Genomic DNA, 10,771 nt, shown 5'->3' with positions numbered 1-10,771 from the left:
AACTGTCTGTCAAAAGTGAAGGAAAAATTAAGACATTTCCCAATAAACAAAAGCTGAAAGAGTTCATTGCAATTAGATCTGCCCTGCAAGAAAATTATAAAAGGAGTTCTGCAGGTTGAAATGAAAGAATACGGCCAGGCGTAGTGGCTCATGCCTGTAATCCCAGCACTTTGGGAGGCCGAGGTGGGCGGATCACGAGGTCAGGAGTTCAAGACCAGCATGACCAACATGGAGAAACCCCGTCTCTACTAAAAAATACAAAAATTAGCCAGGCGTGGTGGGGCACACCTGTAATCCCAGCTACTCAGGAGGCCAAGGCAGAAGAATCGCTTGAACCCGGGAGGCAGAGGTTGCAGTGAGCAGAAAATGTGCCATTGCACTCTAGTCTGGGCGACAGAGCAAGACTCTGTCTCAAAAAAAAAAAAAAGGAAATGAAAGAATACTAGATGGTAACTTGACTTGAAGCTGTGTAAAGAAATAAAGATCTCAGTAAAGGCAAATATACTGGCAGTTATAGGAATTAGTATTATTTTAACAATGATATGTAACTCCACTTTTGGTTTTCTAGGTGACATTAGGGATTAATGCACTTAAAGAAACAATTATTAGTCTAAAAGCTAGTATTATTGTAACTTTGGTTTGTAAATCCACAGTTTGTTTTCTACATAATCTAAGAGACTAATGTATTACAAACTATTATTATGTTTTTGGACATACAATATATAAAGATGTGTGACATCAACAACTGAAAGGGGTAGAGACAGATCTATGAAAGGAGCAGAGTTTTGTATGTTATTGAAGTTAAGCTGGTATAAATTCAAAATAGTGTATTATAACTTTAGGATATTCAGTGTAATCCCCAATAATAACCACAAAGAAAATAGCTAAAGAATACACACCTATAAGATAAGAATTTAAATATTTCACTACCAAAAAATCAATTAAACACAAGACAGTAATATAGGGAATAAGGGACAAAAAAAGCTATAACACACATAGAAAACAAACAGCAAAATGACAGAAAGTACTTCTAACTGATACTTTTATGTTCTTTAAATGCAAATGGAATGTAAACTCTCCAATCAAAAGACAAAGATTGGTAGCATGGATTTAAAAAACATAATTCAACTAAGTATATCCCATCTACAAGAAGCACACTTCAGATCCAAAGACACAGATAGGTTGAAAGAAAAAGAATGGAATGACATTCCATGAAAATAGTAACCAAGAAAGGGCAGGGGTAGCTATACTAGTATCAAACAAAATAGACTGTAAGTCAAAAAAGGTAAAGACGACATTATATGTTAACAGAAGTTTCAATGTGGCAAAAAGTAATGACAATTATAAACATTTATGTACTTAATGGCAGACCACCGAAATGTATGAAGCAAAAGTGACAGAATTGAAGGGAGAAATAAATAGTTCTACAATAATTGTTGGAGACTTCAATACCCCACTCTAAATAATTGGATAGAACAACCAGACAGAATGTAGTAAAAAATAGAAGATTTGAAGAGCACAACAAACTAACTAAATCTAACAGAAATATACAGAACACCCTACCAAACAACAGAATACACATTATTCTCAAGTGCACATGGGACGTTTTCCAGGACAGACCATATGTTAAGCCACAAATTAACTCTCAATACATTTTAGAAGACAGATATTATACAAAGTATCTTCTCTGACAATGAGATAAAGTCAGAAATCAATAACATAAAAACTAAAATATTCACAAGTTTGTAGAAATTAAACAATAAACTCTTTTTTTTTCTTTTTAAGATGGAGTCTTGTTCTGTTGCCCAGGCTGGAGTGCCATGGTGCGACCTTGGCTCACTGCAACCTCCACCTCCCGGGTTCAAGCAATTCTCCTGCCTCAGCCTCCGGAGTAACTGGGATTACAGGCATGAGCCACCACGCCTGACTAATTTTTGTATTTTTAGTAGAGACAGAGTTTCTTCTTTTTCTTTTTTTTTTGAGATGGAGTCTCGCTCTGTCACCCAGGCTGGAGTGCAAGAGTGCAGTGGTGCTATCTGGGCTCACTGCAAGCTCCGCCTCCCAGGTACACGTCATTATCCTGCCTCAGCCTCCTGAGTAGCTGAGACGACAGGCGCCTGCCACCACTCCTGGATTTTTTTTTTTTTTTTTTTTTTTTGTATTTTTAGTAGAGACAGGGTTTCACCGTATTAGCCAGGATGGTCTTGATCTCCTGACCTTGTGATCAGCCTGCCTTGGCCTCCCGAAGTGCTGGGATTACAGACTTGAGCCGCCATGCCTGGCAGTAGAGACAGTTTCACCATGTTGATGAGGCTGGTCTTGAACTCCTGGCCTTGAATGATGCTGGAGGACTTACACTTACTGATTTAAAAACTTACCATAAAGCTACAGTAATCAAAACAGTGTGGTACTGGCACAAAGACACATGTAGACCAATGGAATAGAAAAGAGAGGCCAGAAATAAAGCCTTATATATATGGTCAAATGATTGTCAACAGACTGCCAAGACCATCCAATGTGGGAAAAACAGTCTTTTCAACAAATGGAGTTGAGAAAACTGGATATCAACATGCAAAGGAATGAAGTTGGACCCTTTCCTAACACCATATGGAAAAATTAATTCAAAATGGATCTATGAGTTAAATGTAAGACCTAAAACTAAAAATCTCTTAGAAGAAAACAGAAGAGAAAAGCTTCGCAACATTGGATTTGGCAATGATTACCTGGACATAACACCAGAGACTCAGGCAACCAAAGAAAAAATAGACTTCATAAAGGTTGACTACATAATATTAAAAAATATATATATTAAAAACACTATCAACAGAGTAAAAAGGCAACCCACAGAATGAGAGGAAATATTTGCAAGTCAGCAATCAGAAATGACAAAGGTAACATTACAACAGATCACACTGAAATACAAAAAAGATCCTCAGAGACTATTATGAACACCTCTATGTACACAAACTAGGAAAGCTAGAAGAAATGAATGAATTCCTGGAAATATGCAACCTCCCAAGATTGAATCAGGAGGGAGTTGAAACCCTGAAGAGACCAATATCAAGTTAAATTGAATCAGTCAAAAAAAACCTACCAACCAGAAAAACCCCTGGACCAGACAAATTCACAGCCAAATGCTATCAGATGTACAAAGAAGAACTGGTACTAACTCTATTGAAACTGTCCTGAAAAAAACAAAAAAAAAAAAAAAAAAGGAGGAGGGACTCCTTCCTAACTTATCCTATGAAATCAGCATCACTCTGATATCAAAACCTAGCAAAGAAACAATGAAAAAGGAAAACTATAGACCAAGATCTCTGATGAACATAGACACAAATATTCTCCACAAAATGCTGGGAAATTGAATCCAGAAGCACCTCAAGAAGTTAATTCACCATGATCAACTAGGCTTCATACCTGGATGCAAGGTTGGTTCAACATATGCAAATTAATAAATGTGATTCACTGCATAAACAGAATTAAAAACAAAAGCTATACGATCATCTCAATATATATGGAAAAAGCATTTGATAAAATCTAATATCCTTTCATGATAAAAAAAAAAAAAACCTTCAACAAATGAGGCATTGAAGGAATATACTTCAAAATAATAAGAGCCATCTATGACAAACCCTCAGCCAATATCATACTGACTGGGCAAAAGCTGGAAGCCTTTCCCTTAAGAACAGGAACAAGACAAGGATGCCCACTCTCACCACTCTAATTCAACATAGTACTGGAAGTCCTACCCAGAGCAATCAGTCAAAAGAAAGAAATAAACTGTATCTGAATAGGAAAAAAAGAAGGCAATTTATCTCTCTTTATTGATGTGACTCTATACCTAGAAAACCCTAGACTCCAACCAAAGACTCCTAGAACTGATAAACTACTTTAGTAAGATTCCAAGACACAAAATCAATGTACAAATATCAGTAGCATTTCTATACACTAATAACACTCAAGCTGGGAACAAAATTAATAATGCAATCCCATTTACAATAGCCACACACACAAAAATACCTAGGAATACATTGAGCCAAGGAAGGAGGTGAAAGATCTCTACGAGGAGAACTACAGAACACTGCTGAAAGAAATCATAAATAGCCCAGCACTTTGGGAGGCTGAGGTGGGCAGATGACTTGAGCCCAGGAGTTTGATACCACACTGGGCAACATGGTATCAAATGTTGAAACCTTGTCTCTACACAAAATTGTAAACAAATTAGCCAGGCATAGTGGCACATGCCTATAGTTCCCAGCTACTCAGGAGGCTGAGGCAGGAGGAGTGACTGAGCTTGGGAAGTCAAAGCTGCAGCAAGCTGTGATCACACCATTGCACTTCAGCCTGGGCAACAGAATGAGACCCTGTGTTAAAAAAGAAAAGAAAAGAAAAGAAAATCATAGATAACACAAACAAATGGAAAAATATTCCATGCTCATGGATTAGAAGAATCAGTATCATTAAAATGGCCCTACTGGGCTGGGTGCATGGCTCACACTTGTAGTCCCAGAACTCTGGGAGGCTCAGCCGAGTGGATTGCCTGAGCCCAGGAGTTTGAGACCAGCCTGGGCAACATGGCGAAACTCTTCTCTGCAAAAAATTCAAAAATTAACCGGGCACAGTGGCTTGTGCCTGTAGTCCTAGCTACTCAGGAGGCTAAAGTGGGAGGATCAATTGGGCCTATGAGGCAGAGGTTTTAGTGAGCCCAGATCGCGCCACTGCACTCCAGCCTGAGTGACAGAAGGAGAGTCTCAAAAAAAAAAAAAAAGCCCTACTGCCCCCAAAAATCTGTACGTCTATACATCTATAGAGATTCAATGCTATTCCTATCCAAGTACCAGTGTCAATTTTCACAGGAATAGAAAATTCTAAAATTCATGTGGCACCAAAAAAGAGCCCAGATAGGCAAAGCAATCCTAAGCAAAAGGAACAAAGCTGGAGGCATCACATTACCTAGCTTGAAACTATGCTTTAAGGCTACAGTAACCAAAACCGCATGGTACTGGTATGAAAACAGACACATTAACCCAGAAAGAAAGCCACACACCTACAGTCATCTGATTTTCAACGAAGTTGACAAAAATGAACAATGGGGAAAGAACGTCCTGTGGTGGTGGGAGAGCTGGCTAGCCATACGCAGAAGATTGAAACTGGACTGCTACCTTTCACCATGTACCAAAATTAACTCAAGATGGATTAAATACTTAAATGTAAGACTTCAAACTACCAAAATCTCAGAAGAAAATCTAGAAAATACTATTCTGGACATGGGCCTTGAGAAAGAATTTATGCTAAATCCTCAAAAGCAGTTGTAACAAAAACGAAAATCGACAACTGGGACCCAATTAAACTAACAAGCTTCTGTACAGCAAAATAAACTATCAAAAGAGTAAACAGAAAACCTACAAAATGAGAGGCCATATTTGTAAACTATGCATTTGACAATAGTCTAATATCTAGAATCTATAAGGAACTTAGCAATCAAACAAACAAAAACCAAATAACCCCATTTAAAAAACCATCAAAAGACACGAGCAGACACTTTCCGAAAGAAGATATGTAAGTGGCCAACAAACTTGCATACAAAACTGCTAAACATCACTAATCATCAGAGAAATGCAAATTAAAACCACAATGAGCTATCATCTCACACCAGTCAGAATAGCTATCATTAAAAAGTCAAAAAATAATGGATGCTGGCAAAGTTGTGGAGAAAAGCGAACATTAATACACTATTGGTGGGAATGTAAATTAGTTCAGCCACTGTGGAAAGCAGTTTGGAGATTCTTCAAAGAACTTAAAATGGAACTACTATTCAACCCAGCAATCTCATTACAGAAAGGAAAACAAATTGTTCTACCAAAGAGATACATGCACTCATATGTTCATCACAACACTATTCACAAGAGCAAAGACAGGGAATCAACTCAGGTGCCTAACAATGGTGGACTGTATAAAGAAAATGTAGTACAAACATATCATGGGACACTGTGCATCCATAAAAAGAACAGCATCTGTCTCTTGCAGCAACATGGATGCAGCTGGAGGCCATCATCCTAAGCAAATTAACCCAGCAACAGGAAACCAAATACTGCATGTTCTCACTTATAAGTGAGAGCTAAACATTGTGCACGCATGTACTTAAAGATGGGAACCATAGACACTAGGGACTACTGGAGGAGGAGAGAGGTTGGGAGCAGGGGTTGAAAAACTACCTACTGGGTACTATGCTCACCACCTGGGCGACAGGATCATTCATACCCCAAACCTCAGCATCATGCAATATACACGTGTAACAAATACACACACACACACACACACACACATCCCTCCATATATACCTTGTGAATCTAAAATACAATTTGAAATGATAGACTAATAAATAAATAAATAATTTAAAAAAGAAAATATTTGCAAATTATATATCTGATAAGGGTGTCTGAATATATAGAGAACCCCTAAAACTCAGCGACAAAAAAGCAAGCAACCCAATTTCAAAATAGGCAAAGGACTTGAGTAGACATTTCTTGAAAAAAGATATGCAAATACTGGGCGCGGTGGCTCACGCCTGTAATCTCAGCACTTTGGGAGGCTGAGGTGGGAGGATCACAAAGTCAGGAGATTGAGACCATCCTGGCTAACATAGTGAAACCCCATCTCTACTAAATATACAAAAAATTAGCTGGGCATAGTGTTGGGTGCCTGTAATCCCAGCTACTTGGGAGGCTGAGGCAGGAGAATGGTGTGAACCCAGGAGGCGGAGCTTGCAGTGAGCCAAGATCACGCCACTACACTCAAGCCTGAGCAACAGAGCAACACTCCGTCTCAAAAAAAAAAAAGATATGCAAATGGTCAGTACACACACAATAAGATGCTTAACATCACTAATCATTAGGGAAATGCCAATCAAAATTACAAACAGATACTACCTCACACCCACTAGGATGGTCACTGTAACAAACAAACAAACAAGAAAATAACAAGTGTTGGCAAAGAAGTAGAGAAATTGGAACCTTTGTGCATTGCTGGTGGGAATGTAAAATGAGGTAGCTGCTGTGGAAAACAGTATGGCAGTTTCACAAAAAATTAAAAATAGAATGACCATATAATTCAGTAATTTCACTTCTGGGTATGTACCCCAAAGAATTGAAATCAGGGTCTTAAATAGAAATTGGTATACCCATGTTTATAGCAGCATTATTCACAATAGCAAAATGTGAAAGCAATTCGAGTGTTCAGCAACAAATTAATAAAGAAGCAAAATGTGGTATATACAGATAATGAAATATTATTCAGCCTGAAAAGGGAATGAAATTCTGACATATGCTACAACATGGATGAACCTTGAAGACATTATGCTAAGTGAAATAAGCCACTCACACAAAGGTAAATATTGTATGATTCCACTATAAGTGAAACTTACAGTGGGTACTTAGAGTAGTCAAAATCAGAAAAACAGAAAATAGAATCGTGGTTGCCAGGTACTGGGAAGAGGGAGGAATGAGATGCTATTTTTAGTGGGCAGAGTTTCAGCTTTGCAAAATGAAGAGAGCTCTGGAGATGGATGGCAGTAATGGTTGCACAAAAATATGAATGTACTTAACACCTTTGAACTGCACACTTACAATGGTTAAGATAGTAAATTGTATGTTATGTTTACTTTATCACAATAAAAAATTGGGGTAGAGTAGATGGGGTGATTAATTACGAGATAATCATTTTCTGTATTGAGAATAGTCACTGTAAGAGGTGACTTTGCAAATGTAATATAGAGACTATATTATAAATTTGGTCATATGCTCTCATATAAAAAGGACTATACACTTGAAAGAAAATTAAAGCTCATCCTGCCAGAATTCAATTGGGTCATATTGTTAAGCAATTTATGGCAAAAACAATAAAGCAGTTAGCCAGTAATTAATGGAGTCTAACGGAGTGATGTAATACCAAATGACACAGTTCAAAAAGAGAGATCAAGAAAAGAGACAGTAGGCAGAGCCCTGATAAAACTACTATCGGCTGGGCGCAGTTGTTCACGCCTGTAATCCCAGCTCTTTGGGAGGCCAAGGTAGGCAGATCACCTGAGGTCAGGAGTTAGAGATCAGCCTGGCCGACATGGTGAAAGTACATACTTCTCTACTAAAAATACAAAAAAATTAGCCAGATGTGGTGGTGGGTGCCTGCAATCCCAGCTATTTGGGAGGCTGAGGCAGAAGAATCTCTTGAACCCGGGAGGCAGAGGTTGCAGTGAGTCAAAATGGCGCCATTGTACTCCACCCTGGGCAACAAGAATGAAACGCCATCTCAAAAACAAAAACAAAAACAAACTACTCTCATTTCAGGTTGGCTATGTGCACGCCGGAGGCCATGCCCTCTGAGGAACAACGCCAAAGGCTTCACACTGCAGGGTTAATAGACTTTACTAAAACAGTTTAGCCAAGTCACAAAATAATGAAACAAGCAAACTACAAATAAATCAAGTTCAGAAGAAGGGAGAGGGTAATTAATATCCAGAGTTGCTGCAGTATATTACCTGAAATTCTACTTTTCAATAACAACCAAAAAATATGAGACATGCAAAGAAACAGTAAAGTATGATCCATGCACAGGGGGAAAAAACAGGCAAAAGAAATTGTCTGTGAGATAGACTGGATATCAGATTTAACAAGACTTTAAAGTAGCCATTATGATTCAAAGAACTAAAGGAAACCATGCTTAAAGAAGAAAGATAGGAAACAATGTCTCATCAAATAAATAACATCAATAAACAGATAGAAATTATTTTTATTTTTATTTATTTATTTTGAGACGGAGTCTTGCTCTGTCGCCCAGGCTGGAGTGTAGTGGCGCAATCTCAGCTCACTGCAACTTCTGCCTCCTGGGTTCAAGTGATTCAGATTCTCCTGCCTCAGCCTCCTGAGTAGCTGGGATTACAGGCATGTGCCACCATGCCAGCTAACTTTTATTTGTATTTTTAGTAGAGATAGAGTTTCACCATGTAGGGCAGGATGGTCTTGAAATCCTGACCTCAAGTTATCTGCCCACCTTGGCCTTTCAAAGTGTTGGGATTACAGGCATGAGCCACCATGCCCAGCCAATTTTTAAAATGAAAATTCTGGAGTTGAAAAGTACAATAACCAAAATGAAAAATTTGTTAGAGGGGCACAACAGAGCATTTGAACTAGCCAGAAGAAAGAAAGGGCAAATTTAATGATATATTGATAGAGATTATACAATCAAAGGAACAGAGAGACAATACAATAAAGAAAAATAAGCAGGGCCTCAGAGAAATATAGAATATCTGTAAGTACACTAACATATGTGTAATGGAGGTACTAGAAGAAGAGAAGAAAGAGAAAGGAGCGGGAAAAGTATTTAAAGAAAAAATGGTTGATAACGTCCCAAGTGTGCTGAAAAACAACGTGCACATCCAAGAAGTTCAATGAACCTCAAGCAGGACAAATGTAGAGATGCACAACCAGACACATCATAGTAAAAATGCTGAAAGTCAAAGATAAAGAGAAAAGCTGTTCATCACAGGCAAGAAAACCCCAGAAAGACTAGAATCTCACTTCTCAGCAGAAGCAATGAAGATTAGAAGGCAAAATAATGACATATTTAATATAAAGAAAAAAATGCCAGCCACAAATATTACATCAGCAAAACTATCTTTCAAGAATTGAGGTGAAATAAAGAAATTCCCAATAAACAAATAATGAGAGACTTTATTGCCAGCAGACCTCCCTTACAAGAAATAAATGAAGCTCCTAGGGCTGAAAGCAAGTGAACTGAGATGAAATTTTAAATTCACATGAAACAGCAAAATGCAGCAGTAAAGGTAATGATGTAATTATAAAAGATAGTATAAATGCATCTTTTGTCTCTGATTTTAAAAGTCATTGTATAAGATAATATGTATATAACTGTATTATCATACCTACAACATATAGGAATGACAGTAATCACACAAAGGAGGTGGGTGGGAACAGAGTTGTACTGGAGTAAGAAATTATACCATTATGCCTGTAATCCTGGTGCTTTGAGAGGCCAAGGCGGGCTGACCACTTGAGGCCAGGAGTTGGAGACCAGCCTGAGCAACATACTGTGAGACCCCATCTCTACAGAAAATTAAAAAATTAGCCAGGCATGATGACGCACACCTGTAGTTCTAGTTTCTCAGAAGGCTGAGGTGGGAGGATCACTTGAGCTGAGAAGTTCAAGGTTATATTGAGCTGTTATAGCACCACTGTACTCCAGCCTGAATGACAGTGCAAGACCCTGTCTCTAAAGTAAGAAAAAGAGAGAAGAAATTATACCAGATGATAACTCAAACCCATAGGAACAAAGAGAACTGGGAATAATAAATAAGAAGGTAAATAAAGCGACCTCTATAAAACTATGCTTGCTTTCCCTCTCTTTTGTCCGCCCTTTTAATTAACATAAAATTATATAAGTAATAGTTTTAACAATGTATTGCTGGGTTTGTAACATATATAGATATAATATGTATAACAATAATAGCACTAAAACAGGGAAGAAGGAATAGAGCTATCTAGAATGAACATTTCTACATCTCACTGGAATTAAGTTGGAATAACACTCAAGTAAATTCTGATAACATTTATATGGTAATGCCTAGGGATTACAGCTGAAATAAATGAGAAAATAGGAAAGCAATAGAGAAAATCAATGAAACCAAAAGTTAGTTCTTCAAAAAGATAAGCAAATTTGACCAACCTTTAACTACATTGACGAGGAAAAAAAGAAAGAA

The sequence above is a fragment of the Macaca fascicularis genome, chromosome 12 (genome assembly GCF_037993035.2).
Source record: "Macaca fascicularis isolate 582-1 chromosome 12, T2T-MFA8v1.1".
NCBI lineage: Eukaryota > Metazoa > Chordata > Mammalia > Primates > Cercopithecidae > Macaca > Macaca fascicularis.
This window is presented reverse-complemented; position numbering follows the sequence as displayed.